The sequence below is a fragment of the Podarcis vaucheri genome (genome assembly GCF_965113315.1).
Source record: "Podarcis vaucheri genome assembly, chromosome: 3".
Lineage (NCBI taxonomy): Eukaryota > Metazoa > Chordata > Lepidosauria > Squamata > Lacertidae > Podarcis > Podarcis vaucheri.
In genome coordinates, this window is record NC_138761.1 from 7845425 (window position 1) to 7861093 (window position 15669).

Here is a 15669-nt window from a genome sequence, read left to right on the forward strand (position 1 = left end):
TGTCATTTTGGCTAGTGCAAGGTACCTGCACAACTTTAAATTGCCATTCATTTTTCTTGGTATTAACTCATTTCCCAGTATTCCGCTATTAACATTACAGCTGACGTTGTCACATCATTTGGGATGTTAAAAATGCCAAAACAGATTACTTCAGGTTACTTTAAGTTTCTTATTAATTGCGTGTCTTAGCATTTATTTATTTTTGGTTCCTCATAGGTAATTTTGTGTGTGTGTTTTCTACTTTGGGGACATGTTCATCACATGTTGAAAGTCAGTTTCATGAAGTTCTTTTATCAGATAGCACATGGTGAATTTAAAGTTTTTCCCCCATGGTTTTCCCATTTTTTTCAGTCTAGTAGTAATCTCCGTGGTTTTGATAACATATTTAATAATAATTCTTTTCTAAATCTGATGTCTTTGTGTCAAGTTTGTTTTCATCTGACTGGTAATCTAATTTTTTGCTTTCTTTTGTATTTTTTAACCTTTGTATTCTTTACAGTTCCTCTTTCTATACATGTGGAGTAATTTTTATTTTATAATATGAAAAGAACAACAACAACAAAAACTAAGTGAAGGAAAGCAAACAAACTTAGCAGATAATAACAGTAATTATGTGGAAATGTGATAATAATATTGAAATGAATAAAATGCTTAATGTGCTAAGATTGTTATTATTTGCAGCTTCCCATGGAAACTGGAGGACATCCTTTTTGCCTTTTGCCCCTTCCTTGTCTAACTGTGTTTTTAAGTCCCCAAAACCCTGCCCCCTTACAGGATATCACTTCTACAGATGTGCAATGATGAAAAGCAGCAACAACCCCTCAACTCAGCCATCACAAGACCTGCAACACCAGAGTTTTCAAAGTGCCCACAGCTATCTTTTTCAAAGGATATAGACAGGGGAGTGGGGCTGACAAAGGGGGGGGAGTTGAATTGCAAGGACATTTTCTCACTTTTGAACCTTAAGACTGTGCTCCAGGATTCAAAAGATACATACGTAAAAGATCACAATTGTGTCAAGATATGCAACTGATATTTAATTAGTTTGTTTTGTATTAAGTGTTATTATGTAGGAATGTTGAAATGTGTCTGACAGTGTGTTATTTCCACAAGGGGGGTATTTTTGTGTGTAATTTTTATGTTTAATGTCTTATTGCTTGCACACCAATTCTCATGCATTTTATACTTTCTAATAGCTCACACTATTGTGTAGTCCAATGTTTAGATAACCACATTTCCTTGTCCCACCTGGCACTCTGCAGAGTCCAACCTTCCCTACCTATTTATTTATGTATTTAATGTTTTTCTATACATGAAGTTCCCAGATTTTTACTATTTCTTTCTTTCTGTTCCAGAAAACTATTTCAAATCTTTCTATGACTTCTCTGCATCTCTTGCAGATTCAGTACTGTCTTCAAGTAGCAATTGTTCTGTATTTATTTACTTATTATTCTTGGGTTTCCCGTATAGCTGTGAAATTAATCTAACCACAACCAAGTATTATTATCAAAACCATATTTTATCAGGTAGATTTGAAGCAACGCTCCTTATTATTATTTGAGATGTTTGATTAGGATGCCAGATGAAATTGGGTGTAGATCATGTCCTAAATTTTATTTATTTATTTGAGGACACGACTACCATATGTTATATTATTATTGATAACAAAAAACGTGTATATGCCTTGATGTAGCAAGAATGGTCCCTTATAGAGTTAAATTGACTCATTTGGACAAATGCCCCCTTAAAGAATGGCTTTGGTTTTAACATATTGATTTTGAAAAGTTGAGAACCACGGGGCAAGATAAATTCAAATTGGACTTTACTGGAATTGGACACGTGTATCCAGGCTGCAACTAGCTTTTGGTCCTTTAAGAGCAAGTGGACAACTTTCCATGAGTGCGAGACCAGAGCCTGCAATAATGAAAAATCCCATAGCTAAAGGCCAAGGCGAAGACCTCTCCCTCACGAGAGGTCCAAACCTGTGCCAGCTATGGTGAATGCCAGGCGACATGGTAAATTGAAAGCCCTGAGGGGATTCAACAGACAGGATGTGTTGCTGTACCACTATGCCGGTGTGAGACCACAGAAGAGCTAGCTTGGCACCTGAAAACACAAAAACGGTGGGGCTAAAAAAAAAAAAAGCAAACTGCATTTTTTTTCCAGTCAGTAGTAGACCTTCCTGCTAAAATGTAAGGCATACACCACTATTGAAAATGTTTCTCCCAAGAGCTAGGGTGCCACAAGTAATTTAGTAACAAAATACAACAGATGTTCTTTTATATAATACCCTATATGCAGCTACCTGCACTGCTATACTTGCAAATGACCGTAAGAGGCATGGCTTGCAAGTCCCTTTCAGGTTTGCATAAAGCCACACATCCCATTCACCGAGATTTAGGGTGCGGAGAAAAGATTTGCAAGTTCTTACAGAACTTTAATGCAAATCTATCTCCGAATGGGGGACTGTTACGGAAGGGGGGGGCAGTCTTCTTCACTACAATATATTTGCTCAATTTCTCTAGGACTCCATCACCCCTCCCCTGTCCTCCATAATCTCTCAAGTAATCCTGTCAAAATCACTCTGCCAAACCTTCCTCCGGGCAATGCCAGGTGACAGACTACGTGTACATGGACCATTGTCTTCTCAGGATGTGCTTATCTGCGCATATCTCCAGCTCTGCATATTTCCCTCCTCCCTCCTCCATATCTCCAGCCCTCTGCATATTCCCCCTCCCTCCTCCATATCTCCAGCCCTCTGCATATTTCCCCCCTCCCTCCTCCACATGTTAATCTGTGTAACCCAACCTCTCCTTAATGTATTCATGATGTAACTGGGATGTATTTTGCACTGTATTCTGGGACATGGAGGGAGTTTCAAAAGTTCATGTCACCCCTTTCTCGGGGTTCAATCTCGCCTTGAACCTGTTGCGCAATAAACTTGGATCTTCTGCAGTTTGCTCCTGCGTCCGGCTGAGCTCATTTTTTTTCCGCAGGGACCCACGGACTTAGTCCGATGAGCTGGGTGGCAGAGTAATCCTGCACCCAGATTTTTCCGTAACACCACCTACCATCTGGCCTGGGGCGGGGCCTGAAGCCTCATAAGGACTGCCTGCTGCTTGCTGCCTGCTGCCCAGGAGGACTCCCCTGAGTGAGTGCTTGAGGGCCCTGCTCTTGCCACTTACCATTTGGCCTGGGGCGGGGCCTGAAGCCTCATAAGGACTGTGTGCTGCTTGCTGCCTGCTGCCCAGGAAGACTCCCCTGAGTGAGTGCCTGAGGGCCCTGCTCCTTCCTGCCACTTACCACCTGGCCCAGGGCGGGGCCTGACAGGCCTCACTAGGACAGTTGTTACTGCCAGAGGGGCACAGAGTGTTTTTAATATGTGCACTGGGATGCACTGGGAAAACTGATCTCAGTGATCACGGGTAGGAGGAGGAGTTACGCTAAGACCAGAGGGGACAGGTTTAGTCATTGTTTGAGGACTATTCCTGCCTCCGGGTCTGGTCCTGACCGGATGGATACTAGAATCAGCAAGGGATACCCACATGACCTGAAGGTGCTGCTGTGCAATGCCAGGTCAATGATTCATAAGACCACTGCCATCCATGACGTGATCATGGATGGAGGACTTGACCTGGCATGTGTAACAGAGACTTGGTTGGATGAAGCAGATGGGCCTGTCCTTGCCGCTGCTTGTCCACCAGGTTTCTCTTATGCACAGCAACCCAGGTCATGTGGGCGGGGAGGGGGGGGTTGCAGTGATTTTTAGGAAGTCATTAGTTTGCACCAGGCGTCCTATTGGGAAGACCCAGTTTTCTGAGTGCATGTTCTGGAAGTTGGGCAATAGGGGCAGTACAGGGTTCCTTTTGGTGTACCGACCTCCCCGCTGCACCAAGGATTCCCTGCCCAAGCTGCTTCAGGTCGTGGCGGATGTTCTCCTGGAGACACCTAGCTTGGTTGTCCTAGGAGATTTTAACATCCATGCCGACACGACCTTACAAGGGGGCGCTCGGGACTTTGTGGAAAGCATGGCTTCCATGGGGCTGTCCCTGAATAAGTCTGGCCCAACCCATAGACGTGGACATGCCTTGGACCTGGTGTTTACCTCTATGGATGTTGGTGATCTGACACTAAGTAAAAGCTAAACGAAAGAAGTGCCATGGTTAGATCACTTCCTGGTGCATCTGGACTTCTCTGCGGCCCATCCCCTCTGCAGGGAGGTGGGACCAATTTGGATGGTCCGCCTCCGCCACTTAATGGATCCAAATGGTTTCCAGAGAGTGGTAGGGGATGCTTTATCCCATGTTGATGGCCTTTCAGCTGATTCCCTGGTGGCCCGCTGGAATGTGGAGTTAACCAGGGCTATTGACTGTTTGGCTCCAAAGTGCCCTCTCCGATTGCATGGAGCCCGGACAGCCCCGTGGTTTTCCATGGATCTGAGGGCAATGAAACAATCGTTGAGACGGCTAGAGTGCAGGTGGCGGATAACTCATTCTGAATCTGACCGGACACAGGTTAGAGCTCAACGTCGAGCCTACCAAGTGGTGATAGCGACGGCGAAGAAGAATTTATTCACCGCCTCTATTGCATCTGCAGAAAACAGCAGCAGGAGACTTTTTCAGGTGGTTCACAATTTAGCGGAACCACCTGCAACATCGGGGCCCAGTACGGGCCACATGTTCTCCTGCAATGATTTTGCAAAGTTTTTTTGCAGATAAAATCGCTCAGATTCGGGAAGAAGTAGACTCCACCGTGGGAGCAGGGCCGGGGTGGGAGAGTGCAAGAGTTCTGTCTAGTCAAGTTGAGTGGGATCAATTCCAATCTGTTACCTCTGAGGATGTGGACAGGCTGCTTGGATGAGTGAAACCAACCACCTGTCTCCTGGATCCTTGCCCATCCTGGCTTATAAAAGCTAGCCGGGAAGGACTGGGCGATGGGCTTCGTGGGGTGGTGAATGCTTCCCTCCGTGAGGGAGCCTTCCCAGACCCCCTGAAAGAGGCGGTTATTAAACCGCTTCTTAAAAAACCATCTTTAGATGTGGCCACGATGGCCAACTATCGCCCAGTCTCAAATCTTTCATTCCTGGGCAAGGTGATTGAGGGAGCGGTTGCCGAACAACTCCAGGCACGCCTGGAAGAAGCAGACCATTTGGATCCCTTCCAGTCGGGATTCAGGCCTCATCATGGGACTGAAATTGCCTTGGTCGCACTGGTTGATGATCTCCGGCGGGCTAGGGACAAAGGTGAGAGCCGTTTCCTAGTTCTGCTGGATCTCTCAGCAGTGTTTGATACCATCGACCATAGCATCCTTCTGGACCATCTTGAGGGGCTGGGAGCTGGGGGCACTGTTATACAGTGGTTCCGCTCCTTCCTCCTGGGCCGTGTTCAGAAAGTGGTGGTGGAGTGTTCAGAGCCCTGGGCTCTCACTTGTGGGGTGCCTCAGGGTTCTGTCCTCTCCCCCATGCTTTTCAACATTTACATGCAGCCGCTGGGAGAGATCATCAGGAGGTTTGGGCTGGGTGTTCATCAGTATGCGGATGATACCCAGCTCTACCTCTCTTTTAAATCAGAACCAGTGAAGGCGGTGAAGGTCCTGCGTAAGTGTCTGGAGGCGGCTGGAGGATGGATGGCGGCTAACAGATTGAGGTTGAATCCTGACAAGACAGAAGTACTGTTTTTGGGGGACAGGAGGCGGGCAGTTGTGGAGGATTCCCTGGTCCTGAATGGGGTAACTGTGCCCCTGAAGGACCAGGTGCGCAGCCTGGGAGTCATTTTGGACTCACAGCTGTCCATGGAGGAACAGGTCAAATCTGTGTCCAGGGCAGCTGTTTACCAGCTCCATCTGGTACGTAGGCTGAGACCCTATCTGCCTGCGGACTGTCTCGCCAGAGTGGTGCATGCTCTGGTTATCTCCCGCTTGGACTACTGCAATGCACTCTACGTGGGGCTACCTTTGAAGGTGACTCGGAAACTACAACTAATCCAGAATGCAGCAGCTAGACTGGTGACTGGGGGTGGCCGCCGAGACCATATAACACCAGTCTTGAAAGACCTACATTGGCTCCCAGTACGTTTCCGAGCACAATTCAAAATGTTGGTGCTGACCTTTAAAGCCCTAAACGGCCTCGGTCCAGTATACCTGAAGGAGCGTCTCCACCTTCTGGCGGTTCCCTCATTGCGAGAAGCAAAGCTACAGGGAACCAGGCAGAGGGCCTCCTCGGTAGTGGCGCCCGCCCTGTGGAACGCCCTTCCAGCAGATGTCAAAGCGATAAACAACTACCTGACATTCAGAAGACATCTTAAGGCAGCCCTGTTCAGGGAAGTTTTTAACGTGTGATATTTTACTGTATTTTTGGTTTTTATGGAAGCCGCCCAGAGTGGCTGGGGAGGCCCAGCCAGATGGGCGGGGTATAAATAATACATTATTATTATTATTATTAGTCTTGTCCACTCAATTCATTGAAGCTTGCCTACATTCGCAGGGGACAGACAAGTCCCTAATTTACTCTGGATTTGAGACCCATCAGCTACCCTTACCTGGTTTAGCTGACCATTAGACAGCTTCTAGGAACCACAGGTAGAGTTGAGTACAGGTTGGGGACCAAATGTTGAAGAACTACTACCCTATCTCCCCCTGCCAGAGGTGCTACCCCTCCCCTAACTCCCCATACACAGGTTAGGAGAACCTGAGATATAAGGCAAAATGTACATTCTCTATCTTCCTCATTTCTCTGTGTGAGAGAAACAAGCCTGCCCCCTTCAACGTTTTACTTTGTCTCTCTCAGTAAGAATTTCTGTGGACACCCATGCTTCTACCTTTGATGTTACAATTTTCTGTCCCTAGAAAGTGGCTGTAATATTGTGGAAAACATGTATGTGAAATGTGGCCCTGGTTCAGTCCACTGAGTTGTGTCTCCATGCTTATTCCTGGTTCTGGTTGTAACTGGTACTTTTTAATACATGGGAAAGGTGGGTGGAAGAAAGAGGACTGATAGGAAAACGGAGACGGTTGATGGCTTAAATTATTTTTCAAAGGAGATGGAAGAGACTTTGATCAGTGGCTATGATGGTTGAGTGGATCTATAGGTGCTTCTGGGGGTATGAAACCATATTTCCAATCCAGTGAATCTTGACTGCATCGTCAGTTTAATGTACTGTACAGAACTTCTTGAACAGCAAGGAAGAACCAGAAAACTGGTGCTGCTTGATAGGAACCTCAGTTATCAGTAAGATCTGAGCCACATTGAAACCATTTTTCCAACCGGGTGAATAGCAAATTCATTGCCAGATTAATGTACTCTGCCACAGTTTCCTCTCAGTTGCGTACCATGGCCTCTTGAGGGGTGGCAGTAGGAGTTTCTTTCACCACAGGCATCACAACCAGATCATTAATAAACAGTGTTTATGCATCTGTTTATAAGAGAGTTCAATAAATGAGAGGACGTTTGTGTTAGATAAATTCAGCTCCGGTCCTCCGAGCTGATACAGCTCATCTTGGCTTGATCCCAGCAGAGTATAAAACACCCAGAGTCGGCGACGAAAGGATGAGGCAGATATGGCTACATTGCTAAGCTTTATTACTAAGCTATGCAGAGAGCATACAAGTATACATCTTGCCTCTGTGAGAAGCAGAGAGCAACTCCAACAAAGAAACGACAGTACAAAGAAAACAGGAAACCAGTAAACATCACATCCCGTATCCCTTTCCCATGGGAATCCAACAGTATCTGGACTGTGGAATGTAAACATAGTCCTGTGACTCGCAGCAGCTGCTCAGTGAGGGAAACAGAAACGAACACCCCCCCTTTCTGTGTACATCACCGGGCAGCGTGTTCGTACAATATCAGTACAAACCCAACTTCTGTACATAGGTACAGTGTTGATCCCTTGGAACACCCTTGGACAATACATCAGCTGGAATTTCAATACCTGGCATATAGGACACCGTTACAAGTCCTTTCTGAACACATTCTCTAGCATGTTGCAGCTTCAAGTGCAAGTGCTTTGTGCTTTGCTTACAACCTTCAGAATTCAGCAAAGCCAAACATGCTTTGTTGTCCTGATAAACCTGGATTGGACATTTGACAGGAATTCTCATGTCTTTGCACAACTGTAACAACCATTCACAATCCACAAGTGAATAAGACAGTGCATTTAGTTCAGCTTCACAAGTACTCAAGCTAACTGTTGTTTGCTTCTTGCATGACCAATCAAATAGACCCTGATTGTACATATAGCAAACTCCAGACATACTTTTCCTGTCTGTAGTGTCACTTTCAAAACTTGCATCTGCAAATATCTCAAAACCACCTGTAATAAATGTAGGGGTTGCTCGTGCGTAAGTTGGTGCCACTCCTGGCTAGGTTGCCTTGTTAAACCTTTTCTGTCTGGACAGCCCTTCACTTCGTGGCTGTTCAGTCGCTAGCAGCATCTGTCAGTGGGCGTTTCTTAAGCCTTTTCCAGCATAAAAGCTGTTTGACCCCATCTCCTCCTACTCTCCCTGCGCGGAAGTCTTCTGCACAGGGAGGGTGTGGGTAGCGGAGGACCCATGCTCTCCTTGCTGGTTTCCAGCGAGGAGTCCTGGAGCCCCTTCGCCAATTCCCCCATCTGCCCCCCTTTATCCCTGGTGTTACGCTGATTTCCTTCCCCAGCTAGTGAGCTGCCTCCCCCCCTGCTGGGCCCTTCTCCAGCATCGCTTGAGAGCCTAGCCTCCGCCTCTGGCTCCGATGTCAGTTCCCTGACACCACCAGACTTCTGATTGTTAAATCTCAGTCTGTAATGCATAGTGCCTTTCAAATAGTGTGCTATGTGTTTCAGAGCCTAGCAAACCTTAACCGTAGGATTGTTGACTTGTCTACTTAGCAAATTACAGCTAACAGCAATGTCAGGTCTTGAACATCTGGCAATGAAGTTTAGTTTGCCTAGCACACTTCTGTACAGTGTAGTGTCAGAAAATGCTCCTTCAGTGTCATCTACCTGATAACCTGTTGTCATCGGTATGTCTACAGGTTAGCATCCATCAGGTTTAGTTTGCTTAACACAGCAGCAATTTTCCATGACTGGTGTACTAGAATATTACCATCTTGGTCTCTTTCTATTTCCAGAGATAGGTAGTTGGTTACCTCACCAAGATCTTTCGTGTCAAAGTGCTCTTTCAGTTGAGCTAGGGCGCTATTGTACATTTTGACATCCTTCCAAAAGAAAAGAAGATCATCAACATAAAACAAACAATGTTTGCTGACTTTCTATTGCAGTCCTTTCAGGGATATTCCTGCTTTCTGCAGGAGTGAAAAGTAACAAACAACACAAGCAACACGAAGACCAGTATACTAGATGAACACACATCTGTCAATCTTTGAAAGTCCGTAGAAGTACCTTTGTTCTTCTTCTTATTGTATTTGTAGCGTATGGGTTGTAAAGTGTGAAGTTTATATATTTTTCATGTACACAGGTTATTGTTTCATATTTGAATTCTTTTGTAGTTGTGCTGAAGAAGATTCCAGTGAAACAGTCAGATTATACGGGATCACTGTCCTACGTTGTTATTCACTTACTACTTCGGCACCCATGAACGCCTAAAAAGTTTTTTTATTATTTTATTGATTTTAATTTGTTTTGCTACATCAGACATTAAAACAAACGAAAAAAACATACATCACACATAAACACAAAAAAGAAATACATAAAAAAGAGAAATAATAATAAAGAAAACAAAAGAAAAAACATCTCCTAACATAAGATACCAACAAATTAGGTTACATTTACTAAATAACACACAACACTAATTGACTTCCCTTCATCTCGATTTCAGAATATATTATATGATTTTTTATCTGCAGTTTCTTTTCCTTAAGAAACTCTTTACATCACAAGTGTTACGTCATACCTACTGTAATTTTTAGATTTTTTACCTCTGTTTCCATGTATGTCATAAATTTATTCCATTCTTTGTTATACTTTATGTCTTTTTGATTTCTTATTTTATGTGTCATTTTTGCCAATTCTAAGTAATCAAATAGTTTGGATTGCCACTCGTTTATAGCTGGGATTTTTGATGTCTTCCAATTCTGCGCTATTAGAATTCTAGCAGCCACTGTCGCGTACTGAAAGAGTGTTTGGTCTTCCTTTTTGATTTCCTCTCCAATTATCCCCAGCAAAAAGGCTTCGGGTTTTTTTTATATAAAGGTAAATTTAAAGATTTTTTTTAGTTCATTGTAAATAGATTCCCAGAATTTTTTGATAGGCTCACACAACCACCACATGTGATAAAAATCACCCTCCTTGATCTTACACTTCCAACATAATTTATCACCAGTTTTATATATTTTTTCCAATTTTACGGGTGTTACATACCACCTGTACATCATTTTATACATATTTTCCCTGAGTGTTGTGCATGCCGAGAATCTCATACCTTTGTTCCATAATGCCTTCCATTTGTCAAACTCTATATTATGTCCAAAGTCCATTGCCCATCTCACCATTACCTCCTTTACTTCTTCATCCTTGGTGTCCCATTCAAGTAACAGGCTGTACATTTTCGATAGGAGTTTTGTTTTATTTTCTAGTATTTCAATCTGGAATCTAGATTTTTTCTAACTTATCCCATTCTTTTTATCTTCAGTCCATATAGAATTAATTTGGTGAAATTGGATCCATCCTGTCAATTTGTTCTTTATTTCTTCATAAGGCCTAATCCTCCAACCAGTTTCTGTTTTTACTAGCAAGTCTTCATAGGTCCATCTTTCTCCTTCGATGTTTGTTTTTTTTATTGTCAGGATATCAATTGGCGATAGCCACCAAGGGGTCTTCTGTTCCAATAGTTTTTTGTTTCTTTCCCACACTTCCAGCAGTGGTTCTCTAAAAATGTGGTTAGAAAAACCTTTATGAACCTTTCCCTTGTTACGCCATAGGTAAGCGTGCCAACCAAATCTTATGTTGAATCCTTCTAGATCTAACAGGTCTTTATTTTTAATAACAATCCAATCTTTGACCCAACAAAGACACGAGGCTTCGTAATACAACTTTAAATTTGGAACTGCGAATCCTCCCCTATCTCTTTGATCTGTAAGTAATTTTAATCTAATTCTGGGCCTTTTCCCTTGCCAGATAAATTTAGAGAGTATTTTCTGCCAATCTTTGAATACTGAGGTTCCCCTAATTATTGGTATATTTTGGAATAGGAATAACAGTTTTGGTAGTAAACTTATTTTAATCGCCGCCATTCTGCCCGACCAAGAAAGTTTTATTCTATTCCAAGTATCTAAGTCCTTCCTTATTTCTTTCCATGTGGTTATGTAATTATCTTCCATCAAATTTATATTCTTCATCGTTAACCAGATTCCAAGGTATTTTACTTTCTTAGTTACTTTAATGCCAGTTTGAGATTCAAGATGGTTTTTTACCTCCTCTTTCACATTTTTAGTCATCATTTTAGTTTTTGTTCTATTTAATTTAAAACCAGATAATTTTCCAAATTCTTCTAACAAATCTAACACGAACGCCTAAAAAGTTTTACTGCTTAGCCCACAAGATTGCATCTACTACTTTGTTTCAACTATAGACTTAATATACTTCTACGGACTTTCAAAGATTGACAGACGTGTGTTCATTTGATTTCAAATATATTAGAGAATTTACAAGTGCACACATTTTGTTTTTGTTGTACTAAATTATGTATATCATGCAACAAGAATTGGAGTGCTATCTAGAATACTGGTCTTTGTGTTGCTTGTGTTGTTTGTTGTGTTAAGTTTGCAACACGTGGGTTTGTTGTTCTGAATAGCGGTGAAAAGTAAGACATATAACCAAATTTGAAATATTTAGATATGAAGTATTGAATGGGATGGTCAAGATGTGGCCCTGCAGAGCTTAATGGACTCCTGTCATCCACACTAGCATTGACAATGCTCAGGGATGATGGGATAAAATCTAGAGGGCTACACTTTAGCTAACCATGCTGCAGGTGTTTAAAACAATGGGCCTGAAGGAAGGACAAATTCACAATTTGGACATGATCCATCTGTTATGCTTCACTCTATGCCACTCCCTGCATTTCATATTCAGTGCATTGAATCTGTCAATGGAGGCTCTCCTTTCCCTTCTATTTCGAGGCTTTGCTTCACCCCCTCCTTGAGGGTTTTTGCTTGTCTGGGTCCCCAAACTCTGTGTCAGACAACTGGACCTTCTGACAAGCAGCAAAAGAGCAGGCACAGAGGAAGGAGGAGGAGGATTCCTACAGGAGGGGGGAGCAGTTAGTCAAAGGAAAGGCTCAGATAGTGACACAGACAGAGAAATAAAGAGAGGGGAATCACCTTGTCACGAGATTAGCCAAGAAGCGTAAAAAGTATAGGAAGAAGAGGTGGGGGTTTTCCTGTTGGGGGAGAAGAGTGGGGAGCTCATTCCTGGCAACTGTGGAATCGGAGGAAGACTGAAATTAGCGGAGCTCCAACCGGAGCTTTTTGTTGAACCAATAAATCTTAATTACTGTATTTTCTGGCATATAAGACTACCTTTTAACCCAGGAAAATCTTCTCAAAAGTCGGGGATCGTCTTATACGCCAGCTACAGCAGCAGCTCCTGCAGCAACTCCCCACCAAAGGATAAAACAACAGCAAATTAAATCAGAGGACACCAAGCTCTCTAGATAAAGCAGAAATATGCCTGAAAATTGGCCCCAGAAGCCCCTGGCCACTGGGATTTCCGAGCTGGACTGGAGACTGGTTTTTTAAATTTTTATTTGGTATGTGTTGGAAGAGGGGTAGTCTTCTATGACGAGTATATCCCAAACTCTATATTTTAACTGGAAAAGTTGGGGGTCATCTTATATGCCCAGTCATCTTATACGCCGGAAAATATGGTAATTAACAGCTGGAGTCGTCTCGTGTGTGGGAGAGAGACCCAATCCTTACACTCTAGTTAATCCGGCCCCTGCAACAGTTTATTTCAATCCTTTAAAAAGCTCCCTGATCTAAGCCATGCACGTTAAGAACCCAACAATATTAGCCAATAAGTTTGGACTCTGGAGTCAAATTCCAAATGGCGATAATTGAAAGAATACTGTGTGTGGGTTTGCCCCCACCCCACCCTATGGTGGGTGGTTATATTTCAGCAGTGAAGAATGGCTCGAAAGAGGTCGTGATGGTTATTATTTAAACTGATACTGATCAGGAAATGACTCAGAGCAGGTACTGTGCTAGGTTACTTAAGCATGACTGCTGAGAAAGTAAAATGATATCATCTCGGGAGAAGGAGCACAGATCAGTGATGCAGGACAAACTGTGCACATCCAAGGTCACGGGTTCAAATCGTGACAACTCTAAGCAGGGTTGGGAAAGATGCCTGTCTCAAGACCTGGATGGCCATTGCCAGACACTAAATGCCACACATTTTTCCCCTCCAAAGGATCCTGGGAACTATGGTTTATTAAGCATGCTGAGAACTGCAGCTATGTGAGAGGTAAACCACTGTTCCCAGAATCCGTCAACACGTGGGAAGAGTATGGCATGTATGTATGTAACTTCAGTGTAGAATAGAAAATACCGAGCCAATTGCACAACTCAGTATTAAGCATCTCGCTTTATAACTCTTTTGTACCTCTATTTCAGCAAAACCAACATTTTGCTTATTCTGATGAGTGATGACCAAGATTCCAGAAACTGATGGGAGCACTGTCTTGTCTCCCTCTGAAAACATAAGGGATATTTTGAATATTCCTGCCAGACAGTCAGAAACTTTGCTGAGTTTCTTTTATTTAAGAGAGGAGAGTTTAAAGCAGGGGTAGGCAACCTAAGGTCCGGGGGCCGGATGCGGCCCATTTGCCTTCTCAATCCAGCCCATGGACAGTCCGGGAATCAGCATGTTTTTACATGAGTAGAATGTGCCCTTTTATTCAAAAAGCATCTCTGGGTTATTTATGGGGCCTGCCTGGCGTTTGAGTAGAATGTGTGCTTTTATTTAAAATGCATCTCTAAGTTATTTGTGGGGCATAGGAATTCGTTCATTCCCCCCCCCAAAAAAAAAAATATAATCCAGGCCACCACATGGTCTGAGGGACGGTGGACCGGCCCACAGCTGAAAAAGGTTGCTGATCCCTGGTTTAAAGGAACAAATGAGTGAGGGAGAAACAAACTTCTTGCGTGTTTCTCCTACTTTCTTTTAGATAATAATACTAACGATGATGATGCAAGAATATAAATCCTTACTTCAAGAGACAGGAATTGTTGTTCTATAAACTAAATTCTGGAGAGAAAGACAGCCAGACTCATCAGACTGACAAGAGGAAATGTCCTTTTTCCTTCGTATGTCCCCAGGTACTGAGCAGGTGGCAAAACCCAAGTTTGTTTGGCAACGCTTCTGATGTTATACAAATGTTTGCACAGAAATACAGAGAAAAAGAGAAAACTGTGCATACTTTGGTGAAAATAACATTGAAATGCATTTTATTAGGGGAAATTGCTTGCAAAAAATATGTACAAAATGGGCATGTTTGAAGAAATTCGCCCTAAATTGCTGATGAATTTTCAGGAGGATTTTTTTCAGATTGCTGCAGAAATGGTCAGAGCTGAATTTAAGATTAGAAAAATGAGAAAGTAAGAGATATCATATTGGTTCTCTGACACTATTGCCCAAAAACCTATGTCCCCACTGTGGAAGGACGTGTGGATCCAGAATTGGCCTCCACAGTCACTTACGGACTCACTGTTAAAACCATCTTTATGGAAGACAATCTTACTCGGCTATGGTAAAGGTAAAGGTAAAGGACCCCTGAAAGTTAAGTTCAGTCGCGAATGACTGGGGTTGCGGTGCTCATCTTGCTTTACTGGCTGAGGGAGCCAACGTTTGTTCGCAGACAGTTTTTCCAGGTCATGTGGCCAGCATGACTAAGCTCCTTCTGGCAAAACCAGAGCAGTGCACGGAAACGCCATTTACCTTCCCGCCATTTACCTACTTGCACATTGATGTGCTTTGAAACTGCTAGGTTGGCAGGAGCTGAGACTGAACAATGGGAGCTCACCCCGTCACGGGGATTCGAACCACCTACCTTCCGATCGGCAACCCCTAGGCTCAGTAATTTAGACCACAGTGCCACCCGCATCCCTACTCAGCTATGAGTGATCACCAAGGAAGAAGAAGAATACTCTGTAGTATAACATATACACTATGCTGGTCACCAGACAACAGTTTTGCTTGAACTCACAAACTCAGCATTGAATTTTAATTAATTATTGCAATTGTAGGAAATATCAGACTATTGTACCTCTCTGGCTGTGTGAAAAATGATAAAGATATAATAAGACGCTGAGATACAGAGCTAGATTGGTGGTGCTCTGTCAAAATACAACAAGCTCTTCCCATTAATTCATAAATAATTCACTCAATTCTTCCCATCTAAAAAATTGAAAATACTAGCCTCTCCTTGCAGACAGTTGCACTGGGCCTGTTGATCTTTTCGGGGGGAAATGCAGGTCATTTTGCAGGGCAGTGGGGAGCCCTCTTGCGCCTAGTTTTCACACATTGCAGGTGTGTCTATTTTCCTTTTATTTCCTAATTAAAAAAAGTTTCCTACAGGAACTAGAGGCCCTACAATAAATATTGCATTGGGGAGAAATGTCATTTCTGTTGATTGTCAAAAGTTTGAATCCAGAGATACCTTCAGCTGTAGGTTTTG